The 19,374-nt window shown below is 35.4% G+C and overlaps 1 long non-coding RNA gene across 2 annotated transcripts in view; it reads right to left on the bottom strand.

The window, feature by feature from the left end:
• LOC140691554 (uncharacterized) overlaps positions 1-19,374 on the bottom strand; it is a 181,487-nt gene that overhangs the window by 69,350 nt on the left and 92,763 nt on the right. For both annotated transcript variants that reach the window (XR_012067283.1, XR_012067282.1), the window contains exon 4: positions 19,149-19,255. This is a non-coding gene — a long non-coding RNA (uncharacterized lncRNA). The remainder of the gene's footprint in view (positions 1-19,148; positions 19,256-19,374) is intronic.

The raw sequence follows: 19,374 nt of genomic DNA, 5'->3' as shown, positions 1-19,374 counted from the left end.
TATGAGCTGTTTTAAAAAGAACTCTCTTGTGTGTGTTATGATAACAAACATTTTAGTGTGTCATCTGCTACAGGCACTCTCAAGCCCAACTTCACCCGTAATAGCTCTTGAAGGACTTTTAACAAACCCTATTTCCCCACAAGGTGGCAGTAAAGTGCTGCCGTTTAAACCAGTAACTGACTAGCTCTATGGCCAACTCACTGCATACCGATGATGCGATTTGGGGCAAGCTGCTAATGCTCTGTGAGCTACATATTTCTCAACACTTAGAGTGGTGATAATAATAGCATATACTTGATTTTGAGGAGAGGTAAAGCTCCAAAAAGTTTAAATAGGGATGCCCAGATGAGTAACAAAGGGGGCAAAATCCTAGGTAGAAGCAAGAGGGCTGTCCTTCTTTGCCTGCTTACAAATGCCCATGTCTGAACCCAAGTAAGGGGGAGAGCTTGAGATGAAGAGAGCTGGCAGCAATTTCTGATGTTATTTTCTATTTTCCTTCTTCCCAGGAAGGTGAGATCTCCCAACCCAGTCCATGCTGAGCTCTTATTTAGGTTTCACATTGGACGAGAGACTTGAGAAATGTTTCTTTCTAATGAACTAAACGTTACTCTTATAATTCTATGAAGTCCTTTCTTTTTCTCTTGATTAGATCCTTTATACCCAAAGAAAGTTAATCAACTCCAAGACCCAAACTGTTAACTATACATTTTCCAAACAAAAATTAGGAATTACTTGGAGTGTGGGTCTGTGTAGGCAGCCAGCATTAGCAGCAGGCTCACTGTTATCTAAACTATCTTGCAAAAAATAAAACAACCTACGCTGTAGATAATTTTCTTCAATTTAAATTTAAAATTTTTAATATTATTTTCCTCTAGAATAGTAATATATACTCTTCAAGAAGAACTTAAAAACCACAGACAAGCAAATTATAATTAAAAGAATAATATTAGGCAAACTATTACAACTAGGACTTACTGTAGTTAATCTTAGATGAACATCTTTCCTGAACTCTTCCTCTTTCTCTGTCTCCTAGTGACTAAGTGTATAGATCGAGTGCAATGGAAATAATATCATAAAAACAGGATCACACTATACGTGCTACTTTTGAAATGACACTTTGCTGAAAACAAGGTCAATATGCAGAAGAAGAAATTATATTCTAGATGTGTGGATAATAGAAAATAAAACATTAAAAAGGTATTTCCCATAATATCAAAAATAGCAAATGTATAAGGAAAAACAACTCTAAAAAAGGTGTGTATGATCTCTATCCTGAATATTATAAGACATTAATCAAAGATTTTTTTAAAAAAAAACTCTAAATAAAATGGAAGTACATACTCATTCATCAAACAATTCAATACTGTTTGATGAGGCACATTCACCTCTGTTTTATAGATTCAATATAATATTACTCAAAACAGGTAATCTTTTTTTGAGAGAATAACAATGTGATTTTCAAATCTGCATGAAATGTAATAGGAATAAAGAGTAGACAACATAATCCTGAGGAAAAATGAAGATGGAGGGCTTACACTACCAGGTAACAAGACTTACTGTCAAGGAATAACAATTTTAAAAAATATACTGATGCAAAGATAGACCAAGAGACCACTGAGATGAAATTTAGAGTCCAGAAACAGACCCACACGTATACAATCTATGTGATTAATGACAAAAGACACCGCAAAATCATGAAAGAGAATATCCTTCCATGTACACATGGGATATGCACATGGGAGAATATGAATATTGACTCATCTTTAATTTAAATTGATATTAAAAATAATTCAAAAATCTTTTGAAAGGAAATATATCTTCATTAACTTAGTGTATGAAAATATTGCTCAAATTGGCAAAAAATTCCACCAAGCCTAAGTCAAACTATGGTGAACCGTGAAATATTAAAATTAAGAACATCAGTTCATCAAAATACACCATTAGTAGAGTAAAAAGTAAGCCACCAATTAGGAGAAAATGTTTCCAACACATATCCAACAAGTGGCTCATACCAGAAATAGGTGCTGTGAAGTTTGAGATTAAATAAGGAGAGCTCAGCTAGACAGAATATATCCTTTGTCAGAAGAATCTGGCTGTCTCTGCTTTCTCTCCTTTTAAATTGTCATGAACAGTAATATATCTTAAGCACACGGAAAATATAGCTTAGTGATTCATTTATTCCCCCATTTTGGTCTGGAACTTGGGAGTCTAAGTTTCCATCAAAGAGGACTAGATCTAACTTCTGAATTCACTTCTTTCAACTTTCATTTCATGGTGTCTCTTTTCATTCTTTAAGTCTCCAAGCTATCAGAAGAGGAAAACAATAAAAATGCCCTCTTCCTAGTCTTCAAATAGTCTTACTTGTGAAAAACTTTCAGAGTTTTGTAATCTCATTATTTCCATCTGAGGGTAAATTTCAGGTTAGAAGTTAAGTTTTGACATATCAGATTTTTCCCCCCTATTTTCAAATTTTGCAATGTACTTTACAACCTGGACCCTATGTATTTTTTTGATACTGACAAAAAACTTTGACACTCTTTTCATTTTGTTTAAATTTAGAAGAAGGCAATTCTATGGTCTGATTTCACTCTGCCATCGTGCTTTGGTGATCTACTGCTAAACAGCAAATACTCCAAAACTGAGTGGCTTAAAGCAATTATAACAATTTGTTATTTTCACAATATGGGGGGTTGACTAATTCTGCTTCACATGGGGTCAGCTGGAGTGCTGCTGTGGGTGGAAGTTTCAAAACAGCCTTACTCACAGAGCTGCAGTTGGTACCTCCTGGTAACATGAAGCTCAGTGGTACTGTCACCTGGGAGTATCTGTTCTTTTCTATTCAGCCTCTCTGCCATAAATAATATTAACTCAATTTCAACATAATTTCTAGCTAGCTGGAAAGGCTGTCCTGTGCCCTGAGCTTTTCATCTACATTCTAGAAAAGTGGGTAATTCTTTTGGTTTACTTCTCCCTTCCCTAATCTTATTGACAGTTAAAAGAACCACATGGCAGACAAAGCAGACTTCAGAACAAGAAGTATTACCAGGGATAAACAGGAACATTACATAATGATAAAGGGGGCAATTACAGATGCATTTTTACCTAATAACAATCCTAGATGTATATTAATCTAATAACAGATCATCAAAATATGTTAAGCAAAAATCAATAGAACTCTAAGAATTTTTTAAATTAACAAATATAACTGGAGATGTTAACACTTCCCTGAGTAATTGATAGAACAAGTGGGCAGAAGATCTGAACACCACCACCAGATAAATCATCCTAGTTGACATTTATAGAGCACTTCACCCAACAATAGCAGATTACATATTTTTTTTTCAGTTACACATATATACCAAGATAGACCATACCATGGGACATAAAACTAATCTTAAAAAATTTAAAAGAAATCACACAATGTATGTTCTCTGACCAAGAAAAAATTAAATTAGAAGTCTACAATTGAAAAATATCTCAAAAAATCCACAATTCTTTGAAAGTTAAACAACACATGGTTTCTAAATAACTCATGGGTTACTGAGGAAGACTCAAGCAATTTTTAGTGGAATGAAATATGAAAACATCCTATCAAAATTTATGGGTTGCACCAAAGTACTGCTTAGAGGGACATGCATAGCATTTAATGGTGTAAGTAAAGAAATATATCAATCAGCAGTCTAAGTTTCCCATTTAAATAAAAAGGAAACAAAAAGTAAATACAATCTAAAGCAAGAAGAATGAAGGTAATACCAAAAATCAGTGAAACTGAAAGGATAAAAACAATAGCTAAAATCAATGAAACCAAAAGTCATTTCTTTTAAAATGGTTGCCCAAAAAGTGGGGATGTAGAGTAAAAATAACCAATATCAGAAATAGTAGAGGATATTCACAGATACTGGTTGTATAATAAGAGAATATGATTAATGGAATCCATCCACATGAATTTAAGGGTCTAGATGAAACAGATCATGTTCTGAAAGTCACAAATTATCAAACCACTCAAGAAGAAACAAATGACATGAATAGTCCTATCTATTTAAAATTTTTTTCAATAAATATTTATTTCCAGGTCCAGATGGATCAACAATAAATGATTCAATGTAGATAAGCAAAAACAATGAATTTCAATCTGTAGCTTACACCATATTCAAATGTTAATTCAAAATGGATCCTAGAACTAAGATCTAAAACTAGAAAATTTTAGAAGATATTTTGTGACCTTAGATTAGCCAAAAGTCTTAGATATGACACCAAAAGCATTATCCATAAAATAACTATTTGTAACATGGACTTCATCAAATTAAAATTTTTTTCCAAAAACACTCATGAGAAAGAGAAGACAAATTAGAGAAAGTATATACAAAGACCATATCGAATGAAAGAATGGAATTTAGCACAGATAACATTCCCAAAACTTAATAAGAAGAAAACTAACAACCAAATATAAATGTGCAAAATATTTGAATAGACACATCAAAGCATATATATATGGATGGTAAATAAGTCATACAAAAATGAATATTTGCCAATCAAAGGGATGGATCTAAAAATTACTGTATGTGAAAGAAGCCTGTGAAAAGAAAAGTGCATCCCATATGATTCCACTTATATCAATCAAAAAATTACAAACTAACTTACAGCCACAGAAACCGTATCAGTGGTAGAAGCTTTGGGGATGGTGGAGGATATGTTTATTATCTTGATGTTTGGTTTTTACGGGTGGACACAAATATCAAATTGTCAAACTGCACACTATCAATGTGTGTGGTTTATTACAGGTCAATTTTACCTCAATAAAACTTTTAAGAAAAAAATTAAAAGACCCACCCTTCTCATCAAATCAAAACCATAATGAGATACTACCTTACACCTGTTCAGCTTGTGATGATGGCTATTATCTAAAAAGTAAATGATAACAAGTGTTGGTGAAAATATGGAGGAATGGGGACACTTGTACAGTGTTGGTGGGAATGTAAACTGGTAGAGCCATTATCCAAAAATATATTGAAGTTCCTCAAAAAACTAAATATAGAACTACCATATGGCCCATCAATCCCTCTTCTGAGTGTATCAAAGGAAATGAAATCAATACCTTGAAGGAAAATCAGTACCTGCCATATTCATCGCAACATTATTCACAATGGTCAAGACATGTAAACTCGGTGTCCACTGACAGATGAATGGATAAAGAAATTGTAACCACACACACACACACACACACACAAATATACAATGGAATATTATTCAGCCTTAAAAAGAAGGAAACCCTGTCATTTGCAACTACATGAATGAACCTGGAAGACATTATGCTAAATGAAATAAGCCAGACACAGAGAGACAGATACTGTATGATCCCACTTATATGTGGAATCTAAAAAAAGCAAATACACAGAAGCACAGAGTAGAAAGGTGGTTACCAGGGGTGGAGAGGTGGGGGAGATGGAAAGATGTTGGTCAAAGGGTACAGCATTGCAGTTATGCAGGATGAGTAAGACTAGAGACATAAGCACAGCATGGTGACTATAATTAATAATACAGCACTGAATACTGGAAACTTGCTAAAAGAACAGATTTCAGGTGCTCTCGTTAAAAAATGCTAACTGTGCGCTAATTAACTATGTTAATCAGCTTGACTATAGTAATCATTTTGCTATATATGTATATCAAATCATGTTGTACGCATTAAATACAATTTTAGTTATAAAAGACCAACACCTCCATCTGTGCGTACTATCTCCTCCACTGTCTTCTCAAGAATGTTGTTTCACAGCCTAAATGTCCATCAACAGATGACTGGATAAAGATGTGGTATATTTATACAATGGAATACTATTCAGCCATAAAACCCGACAACATAATGCCATTTGCAGCAACATGGATGCTCCTGGAAAATGTCATTCTAAGTGAAGTAAGCCAGAGAGAGAAAGAAAAATACCATATGAGATCACTCATATGTGGAATCTAAAATAAAAAACAAACAAATAAACAAAACATAAATACAAAACAGAAACAGACTCATAGACATAGAATACAAACTTGTGGCTGCCAAGGGGGTGGGAGGTGGGAAGGGACAGACTGGGATTTCAAAATGTAGAATAGATAAATAAGATGATACTGTATAGCACAGGGAAATATATACGAGATCTTATGGTAGCTCACAGAGAAAAAAATGTGACAATGACTATATATATATATGTTCATGTATAACTGAAAAATTGTGCTCTACACTGGAATTTGACACATCATAAAATTATTATAAATCAATAAAAAATGTTTAAAAAAAGAATGTTGTTTCAGCAATTATATCAATATACTGAATTCTCAATTTACTCTTTCTTCTGGACCTTTCCCAACAGTCTATATACTTCCTGTTATTTCTCCAATTAAAAAATGTATACAAAAAAGAAAATAAATAACTCCTGGATTCCACATTTTCCTTGACTCTTCTTCAGTAACTTCTTCCTATTAGACCAAAATTCTCTTAAAGAGTGGGCCACATACATTGACTCCAGTTTATTCCCTTCTTTTTTCCCTAAAGTCTACTCTAATCAAGTTCCATCCATGACTATAGCAAAACTGTTATTATCAAGGCCAGAGATGCCTCTATTTTGCAAAAACCAATGGTCAATCCTTAATCCTCATTTCATGTCACATACCAACTGCATTTCATACAATTAAGCATTCCTTCCTCTATAAAATATGTTTTATCCCCCATTAGGCTTCCAAGACAACATCCTCTTGGACTCTCCATCTCAGTCTCTTTGCAAATTCCTCTTCATCAGTTGACCACAAAACACTGGAGTGCTGCAATGTTTCAGCCTCTGAACTCTGGATTTTACCTCTACTTGTTTTCTTAGTGATCTCTATCCTCTATCCAGATTTCTCTCTCCAATCTATACTTCTTTCCTGAGATCTACATTCTTGTACACAACAGCCAACTCCTCGTTTTTATCTGAACATCTGATCTGAATGTCTAACTTACTCTGTCCCAAACTAAGCTCCTGCCATTCTTTCCCTCACTCGCACTGTTTCTTTCTCATTGCTCCCCAACTCATTAAATGGCAACTCCAGTTTTTCCAGTTGCTAAGCCAAAAACCTTATAATCATCCTTGACTCCATTCTTCTTCTCACACCCAACATGTGATCCATCAGCAAATTCTTCTGGCTCTATCTTCGAATATACCCTAAAGCTAACCACTTTTCATCACCTCCATTCTTAAGCCTCAGTGTAGCCACTGTCTTGTTTCACATCAGTTATTACTGTAATCTTTTAATGACCATCCTTGTTTCCACTCTTTCCGTCTGCATTCAACATTCAACATTATACACCAACACTACACATTCAGCCAGAATAATTTCTGTCTAAATATAATTTTTATGCCATTTCCTTCACCGTAAATCTCTAATAACCAGGCACCAGTTGCCAGTTCTTTGATAAAGGCCCCATACTGCTACCTGGGAATAACTCTGTGCTGTTCTTGATTCTGTCCTCTGGTCTGTTGGTCATTCCCTCTTAGTCACTTACCCCCCCCATCCCCTAGACACTCCCAACAAGAAATGGCCCATGCTTACAGCTGGGTACTTTTCTTAGCCTGCTTCCTGTCTATAGATGTCTTATATCAAATTTCACAAAACATGGCCTCTTCATTTTTTTTAATGTGTCTCTTTCAGTCTAGGCTTGTTTGATTTCTTCAAAAATGTTTTGGGTTCTTTATGCATCATTCAGTATCACACTTTACTGGACAAAGGCACACTTCAAATCTATGTAAGAGAAGCCCTTCTCAACCTTTGGTCCCTGTGCGGTTACTGTCAGACAATGCCATGTAGGAGGCTCTGTTGTTTCAAGGAGAGTTGATGAGGTATATTCTTAAGATTCTTACAAGGCCTACTGACTAGTACAAGGGGATTTTGAGGGATCATCTGAAAACTATCTGAGGTTTAAGAGGGTTTGTCAGTGTCAGGTTTGGATATATCTTGAGACATTTTATTGGCAGCAACCAGGCTTTAATTTTTACCCTGAGTCTCTTTTCTGATCTGAGAGACTGAGGATGAGAGACAATTATGGTTTCAAATCCAGAAAGTCCTAGGTCTTTTGTATTCCCTCTAGATTCTACTTGAAAACTGAAACATTCCATCTTTAGCTCAGCTCTCTCTTTCCTATACCTTATGATGAAATTGGTTGATATTTTTAGCATTTAACCTGGAAACTTCCTGAGCAAGATCTGTCAGTCCATTAGATGATCTTTTCCCTATTTTCCATGTTATTCCAGCCCTCAGTTTTGCTAAACTTTTCAGCACTAAGTTTTTTAAAAAGCCTCCTTTCCGACAACTTCTTGTACCATTTTTATCATTTTTATTTAAGTCCTCTCTAACAGCCTCTCTGAGGCTCATCAGCCTTCTGTTAATAGTTTCTTCTAGGCCCTTCTAGCTTCTGCCTGCCACCTAGTCCCAAAGCCAGCACTGTATGTTTAGAAGTTTATTTCCAAACACAGCCTCCAGATACCAAATTTGGTTATACTTATTAGTGCTGTATTATAAACCAGCATTAAATGAATGATATAAAATAACCATTTTTGTTGGGAAAATTAGACAGCTGCATGTAAAGCAATGAAGCTAGAACACTCCTTACACCATACACAAAAATAAAGGTCAAAATTGATCAAAGACTTAAACATAAGACAAGATACAATAAATCTCCTAGAAGAAAACACAGGCAAAACATTATCTCACATACATCTCAAAAATGTTCTAGGACAGTCTACTCAAGCAATAGAAATAAAAGCAAGAATAAACAAATGGGACCTAATTAAATTTACAAGCTTTTGCACAGCAAAGGAAACCATAGCAAAACAATCACCTACAGACTGGGAGAAAATTTTTGCAAAACATGAAACTGACAAAGGCTTGATCTCCAGAATCTATAAGCAGCTCATACGACTTAATAAGAAACAACCAAACAACCCAATCCAAAAATGCACACAAGACCTAAACAAGCAATTCTCCAAGGAACACATACAAATCATCAATAGGCACATGAAAAATGCTCAATATCACTAATGATCAGAGAAATGCAAATCAAAACTATAATGCGGTATCACCTCACACCAGTCAGAATGGCCATCATTCAAAAGTTCACAAATGACAAATGCTGGAGAGGCTATGGAGAAAAGGGAACCCTCCTACACTGCTGGTGGGAATGCAGTTTGGTGCAGCCACTGTGGAAAACAGTATGGAGATTCCTCAAAAGACTAGGAATAGACTTACCATATGACCCAGGAATCCTGCTCTTGGGCATATATCCAGAAGGAACTCTAATTCGAAAAGATACATGCACCTCAATGTACACAGCAGCACTATTTACAATAGCCAAGACATGAAAACAGCCTAAATGTCCATCAACAGATGATTGGATAAAGAAGAGGTGGTATATGTATACAATGGAATACTGTTCAGCCATAAAATGACAACATAATGCCATTTGCAGCAACATGAATGTCCCTGAGAATGTCATTCTAGGTGAAGTAAACCAGAAAGAGAAAGAAAAATACCATATGAGATCGTTCATATGTGGTATCTAAAAAAAAAGAAAGGAAAAGAAAAAGACGAACATAAATACAAAACAGAAACAGATTCATAGACATAGAATACAAACTTGTGGTTGCCAGGGGGAAGGTGGGTAGGAAGGGATAGACTGGGAGTTCAAAATTTGTAGATACTGATAGGTATGTGTAGAATAGATAAACAAGTTCATACTGTATAGCACACAGAAATATATACAAGATCTTGTGGTAGCTCACAGTGAAAAGAATGAGACAATGAATATATGTATGTTCATATATAATTGAAAAATTGTGCTCTACACTGAAATTGACAGAACATTGTAAACTGACTATAACTCAATAAAGAAAAAAAGAAAAGAAAAACAACCATTTTATTGTATTCATGGATTCTACTGGGGCAAGAAACAGGCAATACAGTGTGTCTCTGGTCCATAATGTGAAACCTCCATTCCAGAAGACTCAGTTGGTTGAGATGACTTGAATGGCTGGGAAGTAAAATCATCTGAAGGTTCTGATATCTGGCCAGGAAGACTTAAAGGCTGAGTTCAGTTGGGACTCTTGATGGGAACACTTATGTAGGACAGTTTCATGTAACCTGGGCTTCTCACAGCATGGTAGCTACCTTCCAAAAAGGTACACACCAAGAAGCTCCTCCATTATACACTGAGTATGGGGAAGGTGATAAGGGCTGATAGCATGCCTTATAGTGTGTAGGTCTCCATAAAGAGCTACTTTCAGTAATCCTAAGCTTTTTGCTAGTTGAAATGACTGGATAGCACAAACGATTGTCTTCTTGGAGGAGTGGAGTATGTCCTAAGTGTGGGGAAAAGGATATGCATAGTTAGCTGGTAGTCACAGGGGCTAATTGTCTACAAAATTCATACACTTCTGTGAGAATACAGAATCACTGCTGGGAAATAGAAGTCCAACAAAGGAACTGATTTTTCTACCTCTCATTGTATGTAAGTATGATCATGTGACTAGTTCTCAGCAATGATAAGTGTGCTGTGTTTCACTTTTAAACTAAATTGGTAAAAAAAAAAAATCATGCATGACCCCTTTACAATATTTTTCTTCTTCCCATCACCTTGACACATGTAAGCATGGCAAATTGGAGCAATGTGTTGAAGCCAGAAATGAAAGGAAACTGAGTGTTTTCATCACAGCTTGGAAAAAAGCTGCCTGTAAATCAGATAGTCATCTGGACTTCACAGAATTGAAAAAGACTTCCTCTTGTGTAAGTTATTATGCATAGAGGTAAATTGTTTTATCACTTGGGATTATTCTACATAAAACAATCTGTAATAAAAAGTATGATGCAAAATTTACCTGCATCAAGGGTATGGTAATAAGGGAGTCATTGGGTCATACTATCTGACAGATACAAGATTGTTTTTCATATACTCAGGCAACAAGACCAAGTCACACATACTGACTTCTATATGCAACATAATTGCATAAAATAAATGTAGTTTCTGTAAATAGAATCATACAAGCACTGATGTATGCATTGATTCCACCCAACATTTTTAGTTCCTACTACTTTTTTCTAGTTGTTATGAAGGATACTGGCATATATCAAATAAATCTTTACCATCAAAGGCTATAGAGTATTTTAAGTCATAATAAGTAACATCTATCAGATAGATATATATACTTATAATATAACATGCTGTAAGACATAAACAGTAAAATCTATGTTTAATTATAAATCAGAAGAGGGATTGATTCCTTCTTGGACAACTGTGGAAAACACTTTAGAATAGGCTTTATTTTATCTTGTTCACGCAAACTAAATCAGATTCTGATAGGCAGCGGTATCAACAATTGTTTCAGAGAAAATATTAACGGGCAAAAGGAAGAGAAAAATGTAGATTACTCAGGATTTTAGTGGTTTGATCCTCTGATGTTTAGAAAGGAAATCAGGAGATGAAATTGAGACAGGAGGTATGCCAGATCACAGAGGAACACTGAATTTCAAGCTAAAGCTCTTTAACTTTACTGGCTAAGCTTTTTAAGCAATGGGGAGGCACTCCTACCTAGTTCCTGTTTCCCTGGGGTAACTTGTCTGGACCAGAGTTGACAGACCTGGGAGAGAATTTGTTCAGCAGAAATAACAACATTGTTGAACTTAGAATAAAAGTTCTTGCAGAGGCTTTTCTCTAGGGTTTTGGGCAAACCTAATAATAACTTGTTTGAACTAAATTACTTGACCTGGGAAATACTGCTTCCTTGTGATTTAAAAGGCTTTGGCAAACTTTCTCCCCATCTTGTAGAGTATGTTAGCAAGCATTTAAGAGGCTTCCCCTGAGGGTTATAATTAAACTTCAAAGGGAACAGGCAAAGCCAGATGTTGAGATGGGCTGAAACTATTTCCCTTTTCCCATTGTTACCAATATGCAATTCACCCTAGCTTGTTTTTCATCACATTTTCCGAGGGTGAATAAATGTTTCGATTTAGGACGGTAGGGAAAATCAGTATGCCAGCAAGAAATTTTACTGCTGTGTGATTCAGAGCTAGCTGAATCACCTTGGGCCACTGTGCATGCTGTAAACAGGAACTTTTGGGTCCTGGCCTATATTCAGTCTCCTTTTCAACATCCTTACCAGGTATCCTATGCTTTGCCTTACTGAACTACTTGGTGTTCAGAGAGTCAGTAGTTTTCACGGACTCATGTCTATTCTCATAGATTTCAGCTCAGTTTTATTTTTTCCTGTGTACCCTCCTCCTCTTCTTTAGCACCCCACCTCCACTTCCAACCAGTCTTATTTTGCTACAGAACTCTTATTTATCCTTCAAGACCCACATTTGTGCGAATTTTTTTTATAAGACTGTCTCTGATGATATGATCATTAGAAAAGATGTATGGCATGAGATGATACTATCTTAAAAAATTAATTGGGCCTTTATGCATTCACAGCACTTTGAAAAAATCTGTTTTCTAGAATGTTACTACATTATATTTGAATTTTATTGTCTATATCTGATTGTTAAACTGTGAGCTCCTTGAATATAAGGATAACACAATGTCATAAGTGCCATGTTCAACACATGTGCAAATTGCTATGAGAAGATAGAGGAGGCAAAGCCGAAAAAACCTATAGAAACCACGTAAAAGCCCCACTGTTCAAAGAGTGGTACAGAAAATTAGGAGGCAGTTTAGATAAGATAACCAAAAGATTAATAAGTTAAAAAATGTAAAGAAAAGTGAAAACAGTATTTTCACATTTTTCACTTGAAAAGTATCAGTAGAACTTAGAATAATAAGATAAACCTGTCTTGTGTTCAAGATGGTTATAATATCACATTGTAGATAAAGCTACCAAACAAAAATTAATCAGTACATAATGCAGCACAGCAATTCAGTACCAATCTCTTTAGAAGAGATTTATAAACGTTCTAAGAAGAGAAAGATAAATGACCCCAGATGCAGACTTCAGCCCTATTACCTTGAACACTTTTATTGATAAATTTGATGAAATCACTGAAGGTGGGATTCTGTGTCAGGAGTCAAAAAGATCTCTACATAATGGGAGTGATGACTGTCCAAAATGAACAAGATGAAATGCTCTCTATACAAGTCAAGAAAATGAATCCCAAAAGGAGAAGATGACAGAGACAGGACTTCATATTTAAAGCGTGCTTTCTATATGTTCCTTTAAGTCAGTTATAAAATTACCAACTGGGACAATATTCTATTCTTCTGGTTATGTTAATTCATCCATCATCACCTTTTTGCTCAGTTTTTCAACCAATTACAGAACTCTACTTATATGTCTTTAACCTTTCACATTACAGTATGAGAGATTTATCAAATGCCTTGCTGATGTTCAGTCCATTATGCCTACCATATACCTTAGCTCTACCAGTCTAGTTACCATGTCAAAGAAGAGAACAAAATTACTCTGACTCATTTTTTTTTTTTGACACCTAAGGATAATGGCATCCTTTCATAATGTTCCTAAACCTATACTGTAATAATCTCTTCTTGACTCTTACCCAAATTAATGCCAAGGTGTAACACTTTAAATTTCAAAATAAGAGATTTGAGGAGGCTTAATATAAAAACACATATACAAAATTCAACCATAAGAAATGAATTAAAGAGAGAACTGCCATTCAACCATGTGCAAATCGCAAAATCTGACTCCCAATGATACAATTAGCAATGTGCTATTCCTTCTGTCTCATCAGGAAGCAGGGACATAGGCGTTTATAAGTGAGATTACAGTCCTGTTGAAATGTATCTACAGGAAATCAAAGAAATGAAAGGAATGGTAGAAAATTAGACATGAGAAAATACCTACATTTTTAAAACAAGGAAGAAGATAAATTTTGTAAACAGTTGGCTAGAATAATAACCACTGACCTCTGGTGAATATATAATGCAAATTATTTTATCAAATCATATTTGTTTTTGAGTAAGTATGAAATAAAATCCTCCAGTTTGGAAGATAAAAGATTAATTAGATATACATTCTGTTCACAAGGAACATCCAGACAAATAGATGAGATGTCAGATGGCCATAATTTTACAAAGTAGAACATAAGAAAAGCATAAGATACATGTCATGAGAATCATGAAGAATAAGTATTTTTAGTGTCAAAGGGCAAGATTCTCAAACTCAAATGCCTTCTCAGGTCAGCAACAAATTAAGGACACATTCAAATGAGACAGTTACCATTAAACTTCAGCTGACTTTTTGACACAGCAACGAAGGGTCCAAATATTTTTTTCACACTTGTGTTTTATATTTATTTCTTGTTAAATATTCAAACTATAAAAGTCATGGACTATTTTTTTTTTAATTTAAAAACATTGTGTGAGTCAAAAAAAAAAAACATTTATCAACAAGCCACAACTGATCTTCATGCTACCAATTCAGGATAAACTCCTTAGAGTATTAAGAAATGTTCTGTCAAGAGTACAGTAATTTTGACTTCTCACTGTATGATATGTAGAATTTAGACATGTAGTGATTCAAGAAAAGAATATCCCAGGCAAAGGCAACACCATGAGTTAAGACAGGAAAACAGCAATGTAATGGAAGTAAATGAGAAACTACGGGGAGCTAATTTTGGAAGAGGTGGTACAGTCTATGAGGAGGAGAAGCAGGACATATGATAATATGAGCATTACGGGGAAAAGGTGAGGATGATCAGCAGCCTACATAGATTCTTTAAAAGCAAGTTATGCCAAATATACCTTATCGTATTTCATAAGGCTGAGAGCTTGGCAGCACGCCAGATAAAATGTGAACACTGATTTCTGTAGAGTAACTTTGGTAATAAGTTGGTGAAATCTCTTCAAACCTATTCTGTTTAATACTTTTTCAATGATACTGATGATGATCAGGAAGACAGTTACTAGATTTACAGTTGGCACAAAGTTGGGAGGGATCACTAATGTGATGACACACTCAAGCCTGAACAATTTTGAGGGACTAAATGCAAGATTTCAACAAAACACCAAAAAATGTTTCTGAGCCAAGAAAGTAAGAGAAATATGCGATGCATGAAAATAACCCAGAAAGCCATCTCACTGGGAATAGGGAGACTCAGAAAGTTTAATTAACATCACTTAAGTCATAGAGTTTGTGGAATGCACACTCCATGTCTACCTAGAGTCAAAGTCTATGGTCTTTCTTATCCATCACAGAACCACCAAGTATAAAAGTACTATGTCTATGAACTTTAGATTATATTTTATATTAAGTGAAAGACTAAAGTAAATGTTCTTGAAGGTCACAATTAATTTAAAAGTTTATGTTCTGTTATTTTCTGGCAAAACGTTAATAAAGGTTGGACCTAATCTCCTGAGTAGAGTGGGTCCAATTTTTATATAAGCTAAGGTTTATATGTGACAAAAAGGGAATTTCTTAATTGCTCTTTTCTTCATTTCATAGTAATAGCAGAAAATACTTGTCTCAACAAGGATATTTCAATCTCAGTCACTTAACAAACATCTTCTGAGTGCTTATTAATTGCTAAGAATGTCTGAAAGTCCTGTGGAGACCACACAATTTCTCCCATTAAGGACTCACATTTTACCCAGTGGGTGTGTCTCTGGTTCAACCTTCTCATTGGTTCTCCTCACTCCTTCCTTTCCCCAAAGATGGCATCTGAATCCAGAAGGAAGTTTCATAACATCTGCAGAACAGTGTCTCATCTGCACTAGCTTCTGGTGAAGAGATTCTTATCAGTTGGTTCTTGGATATCGACTTCTATCCCCCCATGAACTGCTGCAATGTTACATGGCTCCCATGGACACTGTATTCTGTGCATGTGTCTTCACTCCCTCCGACCCCCTTATTATCCATCTGATATTGAGAAACATTGTGGCAAGGAAAATTTATATTAACAAATAAAACCTTAAAAAATAAAACACAAATACGTATATCTCCCTGGACACAGACCTAAGCATTCTAAAAGCAGTAAAGCTACACCTGAATAGGTGTGGCGATATTATAAAACCAGCAGCAGAAATTATAGAATCAAAATCACCCTTAAAATTCTTTAAATAAGTGCCTATGATTTTGTGTGTATTACCCTGAATGGTAATATTTGTGGGTTAGTGTATCATCTTTATATAATAAACTTTCCACGTGAAAATATAATTTTAGTGTTTTTGGTTTTAATTACATAAAAGAAAACATGCAGTTAATTTTTGGAAGTCAACTGTATATATATTGGGACTGCATTCTACTATGTCTGTATAAAAGCCATGACTTTTACTGCCTTCTCCTGTATCTCCTTTTATTTTTTTGTGCGTGACTCAGCTCATTGAAACTTACCCTTAAATTATTCCCTATTTTCCTTTCAGAATACTACAGAGAACAAAAATCAAACTTCTCTCATGTACTTACTCTGTAGCCAAAAAACTAGAATTAGACACAGCATCTTTAGTGTTTGTGAATAATTGGCTGTAACTTCTCTGTAACCTTTTATTACCTCAGCTTCTTATTTAAGGAGCTAATGAAGTGATCCCCAGAGAATGTTTATCTTTTTCTTTAAGTTATATACAAAGAAAATAATTATTTCACATGGGCTCAAAACCTAACAAAAATTATTGTTCAGGGTGCTGGATATATCTATATATCTATATCTATATGTATGTATGTGTGTGTATATATATATATACACCTATATGCACACATTTACAATATTCACTTCCTAACACCTGCCCAGAGCCACAACTTATTTTGTACTTTCATACTCCCAAGCTCTGTTGTGATGAGCTGGATTATGTTGAAGATACAGAACTGAAAACATTCAGAAAAAGAGGGTACATTCACTCTACCTGAAAATCATTTTACGAAAAACAGCCGTTTAAGAAAAGCTCTTGAAGGATGGGGGAGGTAGGGAAGGAGAAAGTGGAAAGTGAAGAGAGAGTACTATTTAGGTAAACAGGGATGTTGAGGGTTTAGAGCAAGATATGGAAGCAACTACCGTAAATGAAATTTGGGGGAGAGACGTTTAAACAGGTATCTTAGAAAGGCCACCATGGATTTTATGGTGGACTATCACTGACTACCACTGTTACGTTGTTTTTCGTTATTTGTTAATGCTTTTGAACTGTGTTCATTTTGAAACCTGAGGGTCTACTGAGACTGCCCCTATATGTTCTGATCACAAAGGAGAAGAAGGGAAAGGAGAAGGCAGAAGTGCTGGGGCTTGAAGTACTGAGAGTGGAACCCGGGCAAGGGAGGGAAGAAGCAGCACATGGAGAACCAAGCCTTTGTAACGTTTCAAAGTCCCTAAGCGCTGCTCTTTATATTACCTCTTTTAATGAGGCCAAAATAATGAAAGATCATGACATGTAGAGAAAATTGTTGTTTGAAAATTTCATAGCTATCCTTGAGCAATTTCCCCATTATTCTGTTTTTCTAAATATTCTCAGACTCCTCCCATGATGAAGTGTTCAAGAAAAATTTAAGCACAGGTTTTTAAGGTTGTTCATTAGTATCTTTGAAGCTTTTTCAGTCTTAGGCCTGCCCTATCACTTTCTGTATAGGACTTTAAGATCATGCATTTGTGAATGTGTGTACGTTACGTGCGTGACATCACACCACCTTAGAATAAGAAGACTTTTAATACCTGTGAAACTGAAGGTAATCATCAATCTGATCCACTAAACCTGGAACCTGCCTTCAACCAAGCTCACTTTAATTGTTGCTACAAAACACTTGCATGTCCTCCAAGGGTCACAAAGCTTAATAAGATATTTGCCCCAATTGTTTTATCCAGTTTGAGTTTGAGCTGGTTAAGACCAGTTAAGACCATGAACCCTCCAACTGGGCCTGTGGGAGTGTCGGATCAGTGACCTTTTGACCATCAGAGGCATAAAACTCCACCTCAGAACATACTAATGCCACCATTTTCTGAACATGAGTCCCATGAAGAAGCCTGTAGCTTAGCTGCACCTTTTTCTTATCTCCAGTCACCTTTCTCCACGCTCCCCATGCCTCAGCTTTATCCCACAAACATGCCAGGTCCCTCACCTTTGGGGAGGTGGATCTGAGATTTGTTCTCCCATCTTCTAGCTGGATGCCTCATGAATAAACCCTTTCTCTGTTGCAAACCTCAGCATCCCAGCGTTTGGCTTGCTGGTTTGGTAACATCTGCCAAGCACATACCTTCCCTTTCCTCTTATTCCTCTCCTCTCCTGTCTGTACTGCTCTCTCTCCTCTTTCCTCTATCCTTCAAGTGCAAGTCTTTTAAAATTGTCAAGAAAGTAATTAAAAAAAAACTATTCTTGTTTTTATCACAGTCACACTTCAGTTTTGATTACACAGTAATACCTTATTTGATTGCCAAATTCAATAAAATATAGTCACCATTTTCACAGACAGAAAATTCATCCTAATTATTGAGATGAACCAAAATAAAATTCCTCAAAATATGTAATTTCCAAACAGAAAACAAATATCCTGAAATAAAGAGAATATCTGAACTTTGTATATATTTTCCAAAAGTGATTGCTTTAAAAGGAAACCAATTATTTAGTTGTAGACTTTCTGAATTACTCATCTATGCATTGCATTAATCCCTTGCGTTTAATTAAACTGGGCACGTTTTGCATAATCTTCCCATAATTGAAATTGTTACATTTTTCTTCATGATATTTTAAGTAGTTGTTTATGATTTGAGGTTGACTTCCTCACTATTTATCACTATAACCATTGTGAGTTTTTGTTGTCATTCACCTAATGAAAGCTTTGGCATCATACTCGTTGACCTTTCTAGCAATTAAATTGGCCATGATAGTATGATTCATCTTAGTTGTACAAAAAGTGTATTTTCAAGGAGTCAAAACATAAAGAGCTTCATTATGACTACTTTTTACTTTACAGAAAAGGGGAAATAGTAAATAGTCCTTATTTCAAATATTCCTCAATCCAGTAACTGTTAAAAAATATTTTTTACAAATTAAAAAAAATACACTGACTTCTTTGTTCATTTTGACTTAAAGATTGAAAATCACTGGCATTTGACTACAATGAAGATTATTTTAAAGTAACGATCTGATTTCTGTGCAGAAAATGATTTTTCTGATGCAGTTCTGATGACAATGTAGTACCTACCTCTTTGAGGTACACGCTGGTTGACATGAACTCCGAAAATCCAAGTTACACCCGAGATTCCATTCTCCCACGGTTACTCATTTGGATCCCAGACGTGTAGGACCTGTCTGAAAGAGACACAGGCGTCAAGTGGGGCTCCACCAGTGAATCATCCCTTTCATGTAACGAAACCGTAGAGGGAAGGACAGGGAGGGTATATTGGTTGTTAGGAAAATGTAGATTACTG

The sequence above is a fragment of the Vicugna pacos genome, chromosome 3 (assembly GCF_048564905.1).
Source record: "Vicugna pacos chromosome 3, VicPac4, whole genome shotgun sequence".
Lineage (NCBI taxonomy): Eukaryota > Metazoa > Chordata > Mammalia > Artiodactyla > Camelidae > Vicugna > Vicugna pacos.
Note: the sequence above shows the minus strand (reverse complement) of the source record. Positions and strands in the feature narration are given on the sequence as shown.